The 18,884-nt window shown below is 44.4% G+C and overlaps 1 pseudogene across 13 annotated transcripts in view; it reads left to right on the top strand.

The window, feature by feature from the left end:
- The first annotated feature begins 874 nt into the window (after window positions 1-874).
- LOC104596848 (nucleolar GTP-binding protein 1 pseudogene) overlaps window positions 875-18,884 on the top strand; it is a 30,874-nt pseudogene continuing 12,864 nt past the window's right edge. For 6 of the 13 annotated variants that reach the window (XR_016076441.1, XR_016076443.1, XR_016076442.1 and 3 more), the window contains exons 1-2: window positions 876-1,249; window positions 7,928-9,971. The product of XR_016076441.1 is annotated as a nucleolar GTP-binding protein 1 pseudogene, transcript variant X3 (transcript). Of the gene's footprint in view, window positions 1,250-7,927; window positions 9,972-10,245; window positions 14,415-18,884 lie in introns of those variants that run through there. The other 7 variants (XR_016076448.1, XR_016076444.1, XR_016076445.1 and 4 more) reach the window with 4 other exon arrangements.

Raw genomic sequence — 18,884 nt, 5'->3', positions numbered from 1 at the left:
GGAGTCTCCCTCTCAGACATTCCATTGGGGGCGGAACACTCGGCACGTGACTAGCTCCCCTTCTTCCCGCGACTCCAATGAAGATTGAGGGCCAGAAGAATGAGGCCCCTCACGGCCCCCTTGGTTGGAGGCCCCCTCGGCGTGTCGACGGCCAATTCCCCTTAGGCACCACCCTCAGTTGGGTGGTCCTTGTGTGCCAATCTCTTTCCCAAAGGGGGTTGAGGTGCATTGGCTGGCCTTTTTTGGTCAATCTCTCGTTGTTGACTCCCCTCGACCAACCTCTTGTCTTGGTCGGCTCCCGCGTTGGTCGGAGCTTAAGGCCAATGCATCCTCTCGACAGGCGCAAACCCCTCCCCGACGAGCCCTCACCTGTTGCCCTCTTCTTGGCCTGGGCCCTCTCTAGTAACAGTCGCTTCGTGTCTACCAATGTCTATGCAAGAAAACAAAACACACATCAATACCTCGAAGAAAGAAGGAAAGACCAACGCGTTAAAAGCCGATAACAGGATGAGGATTCAGTGACGAAAGGACTCAAGTTTCAAACTCGAACAAAAAAAGAATTGGTAATAAGGCATGAAAAATTTTCATGCCACAAAATAGGTTAAGTTTTTTGCCGAGACCAAAATTTCATTATGAGAAGAATGAGTCCTATTGCAAGAAATGATTATCCAAACACATCTCATTCATTCTTGCCCATTTTTTTTAGAATCGACAAGAATTAAAAAAATGAGGCGAGTGGCAGCAAACCAAACATGGCCTAAGGGGATTGAATAAGCGTCGGTCCCATCAATTCACACATGAAAGGGCAAAAAGCATCGTTAGGAGACGTCGTTAGTAGGTAGTTGGCAGAATTTGTGTTGGTAGCCAGACTCCAATGTGGGTTGAATGACCCACTAGAGTCAGAGGAAAAGGGTCAGGCCGTCAGGGTGGGTTGGGTCGTCAGGGTTAGGCTTAGGGTTCGAGGTTTTCTTCTTCAAGCCTGCAACCCTTCTTCCGGTCCAACCTCCAAGTCGCCATTCAGACAACCTTCAGCACCACTGACGGCCCTCTCCCTTCCAAACCTCCATTTGTCGCCTCTGCAACTTCTCCCCTCCGCCATTGAAGCAAGCCTCAACGCTGCAAAGTTCCTATTCCGCTCCTAGTCGCCATTGAAGCAATACCTCTCACTTTATTATTTCGCAGTTGTCGTTATTTTCCGGCGGTCCAAATCACTGTTAGCACCAATATCCTTTTGGGATCAACAAAAGGGGTAATCTAGGTTCTTGGTTCTGTTGTTTCAAATTACTTAATTTGATTAAGTTTTAAAACGAAAACATAACAAATTATTCGTTTCAAACAAAGACTCCAAGTCGGCCCTGTTTTCCCGTTTGTTTCTATTGGTTCTGGTTGAAGAATGAATCATTCAGAAGCGTCATTGTCGTGTGAAAAAAATAATGGAGTTGATTCTCGGTTGAGTCTTGATTTGTTGGTTGGTATCCTGAGTCTGTGTTTGGGCTTTCCTCTGTCCTCTTTTTCCATTTGTGTGTTGGATTCTGTCTGTAAACGGATTATCTCATTGTGAGAAATAAGTGTGTAGAAAAAAATGATTTTGAAAAGTGAAGCAGATGTCCTTTCCTTTTAGTTCATGGTAATTGAAATTTGTGCTGATTTATAAGTGGCTTGTGTTTCTTCCCTATTACTCTTCATTCATTTTAGAATTTGTAAGTGGTTTGTGTTTCTTCCCTATTTAAGATTAAGAGCACATAAGAGACAGAGTAATCTTAAATCTCCAATGGCAACCATCAACTTACAAGAAAATTTTTAACAACCGTGGCTTTTACAGTAGTAATCTTGAAAGGAAGAGATAAAATTAGCCCAATGGATGCACCTTGCTGAATTGCAGCTCCCCAATTTAATCACTAGAAAACACAGGTTCCTGGCTCACAAGACCCGTCTTTTCTCTCAATCATTTCAATTGAAGCTAGAATCTTACTCCATCTAGATTCTAGAACCTAGGTTAATGTGATTTGATCATTGTTTGTCTCAAAATGATATCACTGTTTGCCACTGATGTAACCAGTTCTGGTCACGTACCAATTTTTTTATTTTTCGTGATGTATCAATTTTTGGCAAAGTATTTCGTCATTTGACCTGCTTCTAGGTGGCCTATGACTCAGAGGATGATGGAGCTCCCTGGTGGCGAACTGCCTGGTGGTGAGCTACTTGATGACGAGCTCCCTGGTGGTGAGCTACTTGGTGACGAGCTCCCTGGTGGTGAGCTACTTGGTGACGAGCTCTCTAGTGGTGAGCTACTTGGTGACGAGCTCCCTGGTGGTGAGCTACCTGGTGACGAGCTCCCTGGTGGTGAGCTACCTGGTGACGAGCTCCCTGGTGGTGAGCTACCTGGTGACGAGCTCCCTAGTGGTGAGCTACTTGGTGACGAGCTCCCTGGTGGTGAGCTACCCGGTGACGAGCTCCCTTGGTGACGGGCTCCCTGGTGGTGAGCTACCTGGTGACGAGCTCTCTGGTGGTGAACTACCTGGTGACGAGCTCCCTAGTGGTGTGCAACCCGACTGCCCTCTGCATGAGATGATCTACTCCTCTTTGCGGACGGCGGGAGCTGAAGGTCCCATCCTCCCTGCGAGAGATGATATGCTGATCTTTGTGGATGGCGGGAACTGAGAGACCTGCGAGAACTGAATCAGAGGACCCGGGGGTGTTTACCCAACGGGGCCACTCCGATGGCTAAGTTAGCACTCTAATAGTAGAGAGTTTGAAGATGATATTAGAGAAATGAGAGAGCTAGAGAGCAGGGGTTACCTCCATTTTTCCATTCTCTTCCCTTGTCTTTGGGGGTTGGAGTCCTTATATAGCGGTGCCCAGTCACATCAGGCGTAACCGCCTCTGTCAAGTCAGGCATAACCGCCTCTGTCTCTCTGCCGTAGCCGTTACTGCCAGAGATGAGGTGGCGGGTGCAGGCAGCTGTTGTAGGGTACAACTCTGCCAGGCAAGGGACAACTCTCAGGGCTAGCAGGCACAACGCCGCCTGGCGAGAGACGTGGGTGCAGGCCTCTGGATTTGTCAGGTACGGTTGTACCCTAAGTGGCAAGCTACCTATGCCGAAATGCCTGTAAGTGCCGAGCTCTTCGTAAAACGCCAGGTGGAGTGGCCAGCTGCCTATGTCGTGCTACCCCTATGTGGTGAGCTACCTATGCCGAGCTGCCTGTAGGTGCCGAGCTGCCCCTAAGTGGCGAGCTCTTCGTAAGACGCCAGGCTGCCTGTAAGTGCCGAGCTGCCCCTAAGTGGCGAGCTCTTCGTAAGACGCCAGACTGCCTGTAAGTGCCGAGCTGCCCCTAAGTGGCGAGCTCTTCGTAAGACGCTAGGCTACCTGTAAGTGTCGAGCTACCCCTAAGTGGCGAGCTACCTATGCCGAGCTGCCCCTAGTTGGCATGAGGTGCCAGGTGTCATATTTTCACTGGAGGGCCAAATCCGCCCTCATCATTTGCCCCCCACTCCCGAGATGAGAGTAACTCGGCGAAGGGAGTAGATTTCTCCTTTTGGCCTGTAAGTCGACGAGTTAGTAAGCGCTGATCCAATTTCTTAGGCTCTAGGAGCTGCCTGTAAGTGGCGAGCTGCCTGTAAGGTGAGGAGGTCTCCGCCAGTTCAGTACTGTAGCCCTTAGGCTCTAGGGGCAACTTATAGTCCACTTTTGTTGATTTTGCCCATGCTGAAGAAGCGACTGGGTCTTAAGCAGTAATGTGGCCCGTAGGCTTTGGGTGACTGGGTTTTTTGCCCATGCCAAAGAGGTGATTGGGTCTTAAGCAGTTGTGTTGCCCATGCCATAGAGGTGACTGGGTTTTTTAGTAGTAATGTGGCCCGTAGGCTTTGGGAGCGACTCGTAGTCCACTCTTCTTGACTTTGCCCATGCCAAAGAGGCGACTGGGACTTATGTGGTGTCGGGCTGACCAGGTGCCGAGCTACCTGTGAGGTGTCGGGCTGACCGGGTGCCGAGCTGCCTGTAAGGCGCCGAGCTGATCAGGTGCCGAGCTACCTGTGAGGTGCCGAACTGACCAGGTGCCATGCTACCTGTGAGGTGTCGGGCTAACCGGGTGCCGAACTACCTGTGAGGTGCCTTAGATCTATGAATGCGTTGCGTCAGCTTCATAATGCCGGTCACCTACTCCTACAAGAAGCTACTAGGATCTCGACCTTCGGGGGTAGCACTACTAACTTTAGGTCGCCAGCTCTCACAGGAACCTTGGAAGGCTCGACCAGCAAGGGCGCCCATGTAGTCTATTGCCCGCCAACTCCCGCGGAAGCCACGAAGAGCTCATCTTTGTAGGGGGGACCTCACGAAGAGGACTGACGAGGTTTTATCTGAATTGAAAGTAAAGTTGGTAGAGCTACTTAGCCTGTTAGCTCCCTGCATAGTCTTTGAGTTCATACAAAATGGAAACTATAAAGTGAGAGCTTCAGTTTCTAAAAAGTGAGGACTTAGCTTTTTTGGGAGGAGAGGATTTAGCTTTTGTAGGATGAGAACTTAGCTTTTTGTCGTGTGTTCCCACAGACGGCGCCAATTGATGTAACTGGTTCTGGTCACGTACCAATTTTTTTATTTTTCGTGATGTATCAATTTTTGGCTAAATATTTCGTCATTTGACCTGCTTCCAGGTGGCCTATGACTTAGAGGATGATGGAGCTCCCTGGTGGCGAAGTGGTGAGCTACTTGGTGACGAGCTCCCTGGTGGTGAGCTACTTGGTGACGAGCTCCCTGGTGGTGAGCTACTTGGTGAGGAGCTCCCTGGTGGTGAGCGACCTGGTGACGAGCTCCTTAGTGGTGAGCTACTTGGTGACGAGCTCCCTGGTGGTGAGCTACCTGGTGACGAGCTCTCTGGTGGTGAGCTACCTGGTGACGAGCTCCCTGGTGGTGAGCTACTTGGTGACGAGCTCCCTGGTGGTGAGCTACCTGGTGACGAGCTCCCTAGTGGTGAGCTACTTGGTGACGGGCTCCCTGGTGGTGAGCTACCTGGTGACGAGCTCTCTGGTGGTGAGCTACCTGGTGACGAGCTCCCTGGTGGTGTGCAACCCGACTGCCCTCTGCATGAGATGATCTGCTCCTCTTTGCGGACGGCGGGAGCTGAAGGTCCCATCCTGCCTGCGAGAGATGATATGCTGATCTTTGTGGATGGTGGGAACTGAGAGACCTGCGAGAACTGAATCAGAGGACCCGAGGGTGTTTACCCAGCGGGGCCACTCCAATGGCTAAGTTAGCACTCTGATAGTAGAGAGCTTGAAGATGATATTAGAGAAATGAGAGAGCTAGAGAGCAGGGGTTACCTCCATTTTTCCATTCTCTTCCTTTGTCTTTGGGGGTCGGAGTCCTTATATAGTGGTGCCCAGTCACATCAGGCGTAACCGCTTCTGTCAAGTCAGGCATAACCACCTCTGTCTCTCTGCCGTAGCCGTTATTGCCAGAACTGAGGTGGTGGGTGCAGGCAGCTGTTGTAGGGTACGGCTCTGCCAGGCAAGGGACAGCTCTCAGGGCTGGCAGGCACGGCGCCGTCTGGCGAGAGACGTGGGCGCAGGCCTTCGGATCTGTCAGGTACGGTTGTCAGGCAGGAGATCTTCTTGCGATACGCCAAGCTTCCTAAGTGGCGAGCTACCTATGCCGAGCTGCCTGTAAGTGCCGAGCTCTTCGTAAGACACCAGGTTGCCTGTGGAGTGGCCAGCTGCCTATGTCGAGCTGCCCCTAAGTGGCGAGCTACCTATGCCGAGCTGCCCCTAAGTGGCGAGCTCTTCGTAAGACGCCAGGTTGCCTGTAAGTGCCGAGCTGCCCCTAAGTGGCGAGCTCTTCGTAAGACGCCAGGCTGCCTGTAAGTGCCGAGCTGCCCCTAAGTGGCGAGCTCTTCGTAAGACGCTAGGCTGCTTGTAAGTGCCGAGCTGCCCCTAAGTGGCGAGCTACCTATGCCGAGCTGCCCCTAGTTGGCATGAAGTGCCAGGTGTCATATTTTCACTGGAGGGCCAAATCCGCCCTCATCAGCCACCATTTGAGAGAAATATCAATCAAAACATCTAAATTATCTAATATCTTCTCTGGCCTTTTATGTTGTATACAATCAGTACACAATATACATTTCACTCCTAAGACATTTAAAGATGCAGAAATAACTTACTAACTTAAATATTGTATATTAGAAGTATATGTACAACAGATAGAGTAATTCCAGTTGTTCCTTTTCCAATGGATTATGACTCACCCAGCTGTTGACTTTGTCACTGGTTGCTTCCGCTGGAACATGCTACCAAATAGCGTTAAATGTGCCTTTCTTTTGAGCCCCTTTTTTTACTTGTTATAGACTTATAGAAACAGCCTTAAATGTGTTTTTCCCTAGAATTGCAGCCCACATCATAGATTAATATGGATTTTATACATTCTTTCTAGTCTTATTATGTTCTTTTTGTTTATTTAATCCAATAATTGAATCTCTAGCTGTTTTATTCCATTTGTTTCTGCATTTCCTGCATTCCCTGCATTTTTTTGTAATTTTTGGGTATGCGAGTTCAGTCATTTAAAAAGCGCACCTAGGCGCATTTTGGGGTATGCGCCTCGCCCAGGTCCTAGGTGCACCTCCTTCAAAAGGCGCGCACCTGGTGCGCCTAGGCGTGCGCCTCATCCCAGGCGTGCGCTTTTTGCTGTTTTTTGAGTCTAACGGCTGGGCCAGGGGCTGTGCCCCCGGAACCCCAACCACACCCCTCGAGGCAAGCCCAAACAAGTCTATGTTAGGGTCTGAAATTCTTATTTCTCACATAAAAAATAATGATTTTACAACTTTCATTGCCTTTTAAGAAGATGTTTTATTGCAATTAATGAATGAACAACATAAGCAAATAGGGGGTTCTCATAGACTTCTTTGGGCTTGCCTCGTGGGGCGTGCTACAATGGCGACTCATAGAATCTAGAATGCAATATGTTTTACATCACATTAATTACTTGAAGCAATGCAATTAAGGAAAAAAAGAGATTGTGGGTTTTACATGCTTGAAAATGCTTTATATGTTTGCTTTTATTTTTAAATTTTCATTTGAATACATTTTACATGTTATGTTTATGTATTTTAATTTTAGATAATAGGTTTTTTAAATCATTTATTTTAAATTTTAAGTTTATATTTTTATTAACATTATGTTTAATATTTTTTTAAATTTTTGGCATTTTTTTTGGAATTTTCTGACTTTTTTCTTTATTTTTTAGTTTTTTTTTGGTAATTTTGCACCAGTTGTGGTATTTGAAGTAGAGAAATGCAAGAAAAAAAAAGATATCTACTTTGGGTAAGTGGGTCAATATTGGTTGGTAAGGGTGGGTGAGGGTCAGGGTGGGTTGTGGCCCACTAACAAGCATTTATAATGGGTCACTAGTGGGTGTTGGTCATTAATGGGTGGGTTAGCACCCAGCCCAACACATCCTATCCCTTTGCCACGCCTAGGTTTGGATCTAATTCTTTCTTTTTGTCTCTATTTTTGTGAATACTTGACCTTTTTAGGTTTTTTATTGGACTGAAACAGGTTATTGGTTCCTTGTTGTTTGATGAGTATATTCTCCATGTTTGTAATATACTAATATTCAAGCATGTATTGTTTCTCTTACCAATTTCAGTAGGGAAAAATCATTTTATTTCATTTGACTTTTTTTTTTTACTTTCTCTGAAGTTTGATTACATGTAATTCTGCTTTCTGTTCTACTCATGAAACAATTCTTGTACCATTGTAGAACTAATATGCTTGCCATTTCATGGACCAGTTGCTGAGTCCAATGTGAATCAAATGTTTTAATCATTTATTGATATGAACTATTTGATAAATATTCAACAACATAAACTGTATCTTTTCCAGCACTAGTCCCCTCCCTAATACTTTTCCAATTCATTTTTATGTTCTGCATTGTAAACAGAAACCTGAACAATGGTGCAATACAACTTCAAGAAGATCACTGTTGTCCCCAGTGGGAAGGACTTCATTGACATCATCCTCTCCCGCACCCAGCGTCAGACCCCAACTGTTGTCCACAAGGGTTATGCCATCTCTCGCCTTCGTCAATTCTACATGCGTAAAGTGAAATTCACTCAACAGAACTTTCACGAGAAGCTTTCTACCATCATTGATGAGTTTCCTAGGCTGGATGACATACATCCATTCTATGGAGACCTTCTCCATGTGCTTTATAATAAAGATCACTATAAGCTTGCTTTAAGCCAGATCAACACTGCAAGGAATCTCATTGGTAAGATTGCAAAGGATTATGTTAGGCTGTTGAAGTATGGTGATTCACTCTATAGATGCAAATGTCTGAAGGTTGCGGCACTTGGACGCATGTGTACGGTGATCAAACGTATTGGTCCTAGCTTGGCCTACCTAGAGCAGATAAGACAACACATGGCAAGGCTACCTTCAATTGACCCAAACACCCGGACAATCTTGATTTGTGGGTATCCAAATGTTGGCAAGAGCTCATTTATCAACAAGATCACTAGAGCTGATGTGGATGTACAGCCATATGCATTCACCACAAAGTCTCTCTTTGTTGGTCATACTGACTATAAATACTTAAGATACCAGGTGATTGATACTCCAGGGATATTGGACCGTCCTTTTGAGGATCGTAACATCATTGAGATGTGCAGCATCACTGCTCTGGCCCACCTTCGAGCTGCTGTCTTATTTTTCCTGGATATATCTGGGTCTTGTGGGTACAGCATTGCTCAGCAGGCTGTTCTTTTCCACAATATCAAGTCATTGTTTATGAACAAACCACTAATTATTGTCTGCAACAAGACAGATCTGCAGCCATTTGATGAACTTTCTGATGAAGACAAGAAGTTGGTCATGGAGATGAAAGATGAAGCTATGAAAACTGTTATAGGTCAAGGTGGTGAGGCTATTAATGATGATGGTGTCCTTTTGACTATGAGTACTTTGACCGAGGATGGAGTCATAGCTGTGAAGAATGCAGCCTGTGAGAGACTATTGAATCAACGTGTAGAATTAAAGATGAAGTCAAAGAAGATGAATGATTGCCTGAATCGTTTTCATGTTGCAATCCCAAAGCCACGGGATCAGAAGGAAAGGCTACCTTGTATTCCACAGGCAGTTTTGGAAGCCAAAGCTAAGGCAGCAACAGAAAAAGAGAAGAGGAAAGTTGAAAAAGATTTGGAGAATGAGAATGGTGGGGCTGGTGTTTACTCAGCTAACTTGAGGAAGAATTATATCTTAGCAAATGATGAATGGAAAGAAGATATAATGCCAGAAATATATGATGGTCACAATGTCGCAGACTTTATTGATCCAGACATCTTGCATAGACTTGAGGAGTTGGAGAGGGAAGAGGGGCTCCGGCTTGAACAGGAAGCCGATGATGATGATTTTGAGATGGATGGTAAGGAGTTAACTCCAGAAGAGCAAGAAGCCTTGGCCGAAATTAGGAAGAAAAAAAGCTTGCTCGTTCAACATCATAGGATCAAGAAGAGCACTGCAGAGAGTAGGCCTACTATACCAAGAAAATTTGATAAAGACATGAAATTCACATCAGAGAGGATGGGGAGGCAGCTGTCTGCATTGGGGCTTGACCCCACTTCAGCCATTAACCGGGCACACAGCAGGTCTGTCTCTAGGAGGGGCCGGAAGAGAGAGCGATCATTGTCCAGGGAAGATAATGATGGTGATGCTATGGATATGGATGCTGATCTACCTAGCAAGAAGCTACGTATGAGAACTAGATCAAGATCACACCCACCTAGTGATGTTGTTCCAGGAGAGGGCTTTAAGGATTCTGCACAGAAAGTGAAAGCTGTAAAACTTGCTAAGAAATCTGTCAAGAAAAGGAACAAGGATGCTCGGCGGGGAGAGGCAGATAGGGTCATTCCAACTTTGAAACCCAAGCACTTATTCTCTGGGAAGCGCTCCATTGGAAAAACTAGCAGACGTTGATATAATTTAAGGTAACTGATATTTATGTTTTTTTCTTTTTGAACTGTTTTTGTTGTTGTTTTTAATACTCCAATATTTATCTCTAATCATTATGTTCGCTTCTTTTAACTGTACATGTTGTTACTCAGTCTTGATTATGTTTTCTTCTTTAACCACTTCAATGCATTTTTTAAGTTTTATTGTTGAACTTCACAATCATAGTTTGATTATTTGCTCTAAGGTTCTTTTTCTCTTTGCTTTCACAGTCATTTTGAGTGACTGAATGTTTTGTTAACCATTTAGCAGTGTAGTGTTGGAACACCTGGAATGAAATAATTGCATTTTGGTCTTCTGGATTTCAATAAATGAACTCATTCCCTCTTATGATGACAGTCAGAATTGGTTTCACTTTAGATGAAAATGAGAGTTCTGAGTGGTACCTGAAAATAAATTAGGGTCCATTTGGTTCACAGCCAGTATCAGAATTGGAATCAGAATCGGAATCCCCTGCAATTGGAACCAGAATCACCTATTCCCGACGCCTGTTTGGTTCAAATGAAAATTGGAGTCAGATTCCAATCATTGCTGTGTGGTTCATTTGAAGTTGGAATCGGAATCAACTGAAAATTTTTTTAATTTTGTATTAGTTTATTAATATTTTAATATTCTATTATTACTTTATTATTTTTGTTATATTACTATTTTATTAGCACTTCTACTACATCATTGCCATTCTAATACCATTTTTGTCAATTCATTCATTTTTGTTTTTGTCTTTGAATGCACATATTATTGTTCACTTTATTCTCTTACTTGTAAATACATGTAATCTTATTCTTATACTATTTTTGTCATTATTATCATTTATTTATTATTATTATCATTGCTGCATAAGTGTATTGTGGTTCTGCTTTTATTCATTTATTTCAAAAGAGATGAGGGTTGAGATTAAGCCTCTACATGAAATAGGAACAACTACACATCGAATTAAACTTATTGACAATGAACTTGATTTGGTTAACCATCTTTTACTGAAAATTTTCTTCATGTCAAATTTTTCTCACATATATGTATACAGATATGAATCCTTTCTATTCCCTCAAAACACAAATGGATCAATTTCATTTGAACCTATCACACTAGAATAAGAAAAATACACCATATAACAATAGAACTGATAAAAACAGAAAATAGAAACTAAAACAAAACCAGATCTTGCCTGACTAGAGATTTATGTCATCCATTTTATTATTGCTATTATCATTCAGATTATCCAAATCATAACCGAAAAGCCAAAACAAACTGAAAGAAAAACTAAGGAATTATAAAAGATGAAGATCAGCTCATTGTGAATCACTATGCAGATACCAGACTCAGAAATCACTAGATAGATACCAGATACTGACAGTTGTATAAAATAGATCTCCAAACCAGTAAATCGGCTTTGAATGACCTCAATCAATTGAAAAATGATGCTTGAACTGAGATCTCTCGATCCTGATATTGCTCGTTGATGTAGCCTACTCAATCTATGGTGAGAAATGCAGTCTAATGTTACTATTTTTGCTCTTTATTCCAAACCAGGTGATAGTCAATAGAGGATTAGGAGAAATTAAATTAGCAGTGGTGGCTGGGGTGGTATTCAATTCTAAATGGAATCAGGTGGAGACAAGTCTAGTTAACAGATGTTTGTTGATAGTCCTATGCTATGGCAGACAGGGGAGTCGGGAGGTGAAGGAATGAAATAAAGAGAGAGAAAACGAGGAGAAAGAAAAAGATAGAGTGAGGTGAGGGAAAATAAAAAGACAAAAATAGGAGGAAGAATGCCACCATTGTTCTTGGCAGTGGCTAGAAACAAGGGATGCGCCGAGAAGAAAATAAAGAGATGGGGGAAAGGGAAGGGAGAGAGACAGAGATAGAGACGGTGTGTTTGTAAGAAAGAGAGAAAGAGAAAAAAAAAGAAAGAGATTGAGCAAGAGATGGAAAGAATAAGATTTGAGTATTCAGGGAAGGGGAGATTTCAGTTTGGTCACTGTAGTGTCAGAGAAAGGTGTTGAATAGTAGATTCAGACCATTAGTTCAAATTGAAAGAAAGGTTAAAATTTATATTAGGGTATAAGGGTGGTAAACTAATTTTTGGATCTTACGGGGGTATTTTGGCAATTTTGGGTTTAAGTGGGTCAAACTAAAATTCTGATCTAATGGAGGGGATTTTGTGTAAAAAAATGGAGGGTGGGCATGGGACTAACCTTCTCTTGGATCACCACAAGTTGTCCTCTTCACTAACCTTCTCTTGGATCACCTTTAAGATTTCGATTTCCGAACCAGGGTTAGAGGAGTTAAACAACTCTACAAAATTTTGTGATTTGGTCTTGGCTTGTGATCCAATTCTTATTCTCATCCTTCAAAATTACTATGGGGGCTCATTTGGAACAGGGCTTCCATAATCTCCTCATCTTCCATTTATCTTTGCAGCCACAAGTTGTCATCTTTACTAACCTTCTCTTGGATTACCTTTAAGATTTCCATTTCTAAACCAGGGTTAGAGGAGTTAAACAACTCTACAAAATGGTTCATTATGAGTTTGTGATTTAGTCTTGGCTCTGATCCAATTCTCATTCTCATCCTTCAAGGCTACTATTCTATTCCTAAACCTTCTCAAAGTTGCCTGATGAAAAAATAAAACCTAGCTTTACATATAAAACGTATTCAAATGTAAACTCTTAATCTCTTTATTTTCTTCCCAATTGCATTACATCAAAAAGCTAATGTGATGTTAAACATTATGCATTCTTTATTCTATGAGCCGCCTTTGTACCAAGCCCCTATAAAGATATTAGGGTCTTAAATTCTTAATCCCTATAAAGATATTTTTTTATTACAATGAATGGATGAGCAACATTAGCAAATATTCAGAGCTTCAGTGAGTGAACAAAGCGAGCGAACACAAAAAACAGAAAATGCACAGATTTTCAAAAGGCACATGCCTAGGCTGAAGTGCAGGGCGCACCAGGCATGCACCTTTTGAAAATACTCTGCCCGGGACTTAGGCAAGGTGCATACCCTATAATGTTCCTTGCCTGTGCACTTTCTAAATCACTGGTTACAACTGATAATCAATTCAACAATCTATAAAACACTTCCGATATCCCAACTATGATTTAGATTTATCCAAGATTACCTAGATGCATGAGATGTAGAATAGATCTTGTTCAACCAGCAACTGAGTGCAAGGAAATTGAATGGTTGGAATTAGAACATGAAATGGAGACAGCAAATTGATTGGATGAGACAGAAATTGTTTTGTGAATCAGTTACAGATTAAAAACCTTGAGGAAGCATGATTTATTTCACAACCACTTGCAGCAAAAGTAGGTTCCAAGGTGTTAAAAACTGGACTCTATTTGACCATCTGAATTTAATTCTTTAAAACAAAAACTAGATCACATGTCAGAATTATATAGAATAGCCAGATTACTAGAGAATTTAGGTGAGAGAGAATGTCTAAGCAAAACATTCAATATTCCACATATAGTTGAAGCAGATTGGGGAATAGGGACCAAGAAACATCTGAATGTGACCTCTTTGTCAACTTGGTTTGGTAATCCATATCAAGGGAGATATTGAGGAGGATGTTGCCCATAGAATTGGAGCCAGATGAGAGAAATGGATTTGGTGCATTTGGCATCCTATGTGATAGGAATGGAGACCACTTTAAGGTAACTTATTGTATTAAGAATCAAAAGGACTTTACACCCCCACAACTGCACAGCAAGAACTATGCTACCGAAACATCCGACTATACAAAAGAAAAAAAACTTTAGGAATTACAAAAAAGTGTATCCACAATAATAAAGAGCTGTACTGTATATTTGAGAAACATCATTGCACTGCTGCCCAAAAATTGCCATATGAAGCACTGCCATCTGGCATTTCTTTCCGATCACACTGTTCAAAAATTGCCATATTGTCACGGGGGTAATCGTTGGGGCCCCGTGCGGCACTCGAAATGGGCGAGTAAGCCTACGAAACAAAGCAAACACACACACAAAGGCAACACGAAGGCACACGAATTAGCAAAAGGCTACTTGTATTGCATTAATCAGTGGTAAGCACAAGCACACAGTACAGTGTCGAGGGGATCTCGTGCTTAACCTTTACACGCTTATGAGCTCACTCGACTACCTACCTCCCCTCAAAGAGTACGTTAAGCTTTTGGGGGAGTGACAATAGGAAACATCAAAATGATGGAAAAGCATACTAAGTAATTACAATAACGCCATTGGCGGTCCCCCTTACAAAATACAAGTAAAGCCCACCCATGACACACATGTTGACACCATGAAGGCACACGGATGGCACTCGGATGGCTCACTGAAGGTGCTTGATGGTGCGGCGAAGGAGTCACTTGTGACATTCTCCCCCACTCAATTCGATCTACGTCCTCGGAGATCGGCTTCGGCTGGTCCCTTAGAGTCACTGTTGCGGAAGGAGGGTTCTTCTGCTGCTCCCCGAACCGGCTGTCGTCCAAGGCCGAGGTGTATATTTTGGTGGCATGGTTGGGTTGGCTCATTCTGTAAGGGTTTCCTATGGCTATGTCCTTTCCTGGCAGCCTCAAGGTATGTTAGTGGCTGGTTCTGTTTGGCTAAGGGGTAGGTTTGGGCCAGGTAAGGATCAAAATGGTGTTTTGGATTATTAAGGTGTGGATTCCCATGCATTTTTCCCCAAGGGTATCTCACCAGGCTACTACGGGAACTAGCCTTTGGGATGATGTGAATGTGGTCCCTGAATGGCTTGGGTGGCACTCGCTCTCCCCGGTGGTTGTGGTCGTAGATGAGGGCAAGGTTTGACACGGCCTTGGGTCTTCTTCTGTTGGGCCCACCAGTTGCGGGCACTTGCGGCTTCTGCTGCGAAGTTGACTTCTGCTGATGTGGTTGGCGCTGAAGTTGATGCTGCTGCTGGTGTTGACATGGGCGCTGGCATCGGTGTTGGCGCTGAAACTGGAACTGTCTTGGGGGTGACTTCTTCCTGGTGACGACTTCCCAACCCGTTCCAGTGTCGATGAAAGGTACTTGACAGGGGTTCTTCCTTGCTGACGCAGAGCTGTCTTCATGGTTGATAGTTTCTTGGTACAACTGCAAGGCTGAAAGTTGCTTCCCAAGTATCTGCACGGCTGATGAGACAGGAACCATGCAAGGAGAGTGTTCGTCCAGAATAAGCAAACTGTTGATGTGTGGCATAAGTGCTGCTTCCGCCTGCTTGAGGAACTCCACTCCAAGAACCACCTGAAAATCATCCAAGGGAACCACAGATAGATTGATGGGTCCTTTCCATGGTCCAACTCGGAGTTCTACTCCACGGGCCGTGCCCTCTACTGCCTTGGCCCCGGAGTTGACAGCCTTGACCCACCCAGTTTGTTTGGTGGTGGTCAAGCCGAGTCGCTTTGCCTCCGCAAGCGAAATGAAGTTATGGGTGGCCCCAGTGTCCACCAAGGCTTTGGTCGGCCTCCCGCCGAGGGTGATGTCTACATAACTCAGCCCCTTGTGGGCTTTGGTGGGCCGCTTTGATGTGGCCTCTTTCTTGACCATGGCATTGATGAGTTGGAGGGCGCCTACTCTGGGCGCCGCTGTGGGTTTCTCCTCATCACTCTCTTCACTATCGCTGAGTTTGGCGATGAGGGCAGTTATTTTCTTTCGGGTTGGACAGTCATTCGTCCAATGCTTCCCGTTGCAAAGGTAGCACGGCGCAGGAGGAGGTCTTCTAGTTGATTGGTGGCCCTGGTAGCTTGGGCCTCCTTGTGGCTTCTTCCCTTGTTGGTAAGTGTAGGGCTTGTTCACGGGCACTGGCTTCTCCTTTGTAGGGGTTGATTGTGGATCTCCCCCACTCAAACTCATGGTACCTGGGCTGGATGGTCTTTGCACATCTTCTTTAGGTGTTCTCAGATCAACAAGCTGTTCAGCTATGGCCATGGCGGTGGCGAGGTCCTCAACCCCGCGTCGCTGGAGTTCGAGCTCAGCCCATGGCTTGAGACCATCCATAAAATTGAACAGAAGATCCTTGTCGGACATGTCCGTGATCTCCAGCGTCAAGGCCGAAAACTCCTTGACGTAGTCATGTAGTGATTCTTGATGTCTGAGATTCTTCATTCTTCGGCGCGCCAGGTACTCTACGTTTTCTGGGTAGAACTGCCGCTTGATCTCACGCTTGAATCCAACCCACGTGTCGATGGTACGGGTTCCACGTTCAATGTCTTGGCAACACCTACGCCACCATAACATTGCTATGTCAGTCAAATACATAGCAGCTGTACGTACCTGAGTTTGGTTGTCAATGATGCCAGTGGCAGAGAAATATTGCTCCAGTTGCCACAAGAAGTTGTCAAGCTCCCTAGCATCCCGGGCACCCGAGTAAGGCATTGGCTCTCGGATCTTGATGTTCATGGAAGCTAGGGTGGAGGGAGTGCTTGGTGTGTTGGCCACTGCCCTCTTTAGGAGAGTCATCTCATCTCTCATCTCATCCAATTGCGCTTGGAATTTGTCTAGCAAGCCCTGTAGGCTGCTTTGGGAAGGCCCAGCTCCCGAATTCTGTATGGTGGTGTGCATGTCTCTGAAGGCGCCATTGAAACGTCCTTCTAGTTCCACCACTGCATTCTCAACCGTCTCTAGGTTGAGGTGGAGTTCATCAACCCGGTCTCGAGTTTCTCCCACTGTCACCTCGCAACGTAGGAGGCGCATGTCCACGGTAGCTAGTTGGTCGACTGATTTGTCGTGCTTGCTAGCTTTGGTTGTACGCCCCTTTGGGGCTTGTGTCTTGGTAGGTTCGTCAAGTGGAGCTTCGTCGGTGTCGTGGGCTTGAGTCCGCCCATGTGGTGTGTCATCGGAAACGCCCCGATTGCTCTTCATTGCGTTGATGTAGGGATGAAGACAGTCCAGAGTATTTGTAGGAGCACCTGCTCTGATACCAACTGTCACGGGGGTAATCGTTGGGGCCCCGTGCGGCACTCGAAATGGGCGAGTAAGCCTACGAAACAAAGCAAACACACACACAAAGGCAACACGAAGGCACACGAATTAGCAAAAGGCTACTTGTATTGCATTAATCAGTGGTAAGCACAAGCACACAGTACAGTGTCGAGGGGATCTCGTGCTTAACCTTTACACGCTTATGAGCTCACTCGACTACCTACCTCCCCTCAAAGAGTACGTTAAGCTTTTGGGGGAGTGACAATAGGAAACATCAAAATGATGGAAAAGCATACTAAGTAATTACAATAACGCCATTGGCGGTCCCCCTTACAAAATACAAGTAAAGCCCACCCATGACACACATGTTGACACCATGAAGGCACACGGATGGCACTCGGATGGCTCACTGAAGGTGCTTGATGGTGCGGCGAAGGAGTCACTTGTGACAATATGGAGCACTCGCCACACATTTCCTTTCCTACTCAGGCCTTTAACTGCCAACTTGACAAAAACTCCAAATCAGACTTTGGGAAACACAACTGTAGCCCAAATATGTCTAACATTTTCTCCACGGACTTCTAGTAAACGTGCAATGCAAAGATAAGTTATCAAGAGTTTCTACATCCCCATATCCCCATTACAAAAAATACAATCAGTGTTATCAATCATACAACCTCTCTTAATCAAGATGCCCCTCGTTAAACAACTGTGGCAGTCCACACACAAAGCAACCTTCATAGGTGCAGCTGTACACAAAAAACTTGCCCATAGGAAATCAATGTTTTAAAGTGCGGAGGCATAGTTCAGAATGCAAGAGGTGTAAGCCTCCCAAACACAAGGAGGTGTAAGCCTCCTTAAGAGGAGGGGTTAGGAGGAAGGAGGAAGGGGAGGAGGATGAAGAGGAAGGGAGGATCTCATTTTTTCTTTATTTTTAATAAAAATCTTTTATATTAAGAAGAATAAAGATGTATAACATTAGTTGAAAGGAAACCACTTTCTTTCCCCTTATTTTTTCTTCTCTTCCCTTCCCTTTTCTTTTCTTTCATTATCTCTTTTTTTTCTTCTCTTTGTTTTTCTTTCCCTTCCTTTTCTTTTCCTTTCCTTTCCTTTTCTTTTTCTTTTCTTTTCTTTCCTTTTCTGCCTTTTTATATAAGATGTGCATGAGGCGTATGCCTCTAGCACACCTCATGAAAAAAGCACATGAGGCATATGAAAGAATGATAGGATCCATCATATGGGCACCAAAAAGGTTGCGGAATGGGTGGGCGAATTTCAAAAATTTCCTACCTTTCTTCCAACTGGGAATCATATTCCCTATATTTAGAATACAGTATTCAAGGATCTACTCGAACCAAACCAAATTAGATTTGAACCAAGAGCAAAGGGAAGGGTTATACCTGATACGGAGAATCAAGATCTCCCAACGTCGGTGTTCACGCCCAAAGAAAGATCCAAGATCCGCTCCCGCTGAAGATGACACAACGACGGTGGAGCAGAACCAACAGTGTTCGTCCTATGAACCAAACTCTTCACAAGAATCCGTTGGAGGCTTAGAGCACCGAACCAAATCAGTCTTTCAATAAAGACTGATATCAAGAACTGCTTTCTTGATCGTCCCTTCAGAGAGATTCAAACTATGCAGTAAGGTGGCGGCGGCTGGAGGAGAACCCTAGAGCTAAAAGTGGCGTGAATGCTGATTTCACTCTAAGGAAGGTGAGATCCTATCTCAGATTGCAGAAGTAGTCACTGCTTAAACTCTAGTTCGAATTCTTGTAATTCTTCATTAGGGTTTTCCTCCTTTCTTAGTGATTAAGAAACCTCCTAATCCTATTAGGAGTTATCCCAGTCCAAATCTGTATTTGGATAGGGGATAATCTTAATCTTATCTGCAGATTAGGTTAGCCTACTTCTGATCTCATCAGGAGGTTACCAGATTCAAATCATATTTGAATTTGGTTTCCAAGAGTGGATAGGGTTAAA

This window comes from Nelumbo nucifera, chromosome 5, assembly GCF_055504915.1.
Source record: "Nelumbo nucifera cultivar China Antique chromosome 5, China Antique-T2T, whole genome shotgun sequence".
Lineage (NCBI taxonomy): Eukaryota > Viridiplantae > Streptophyta > Magnoliopsida > Proteales > Nelumbonaceae > Nelumbo > Nelumbo nucifera.
This window is presented reverse-complemented; position numbering and strand designations above follow the sequence as displayed.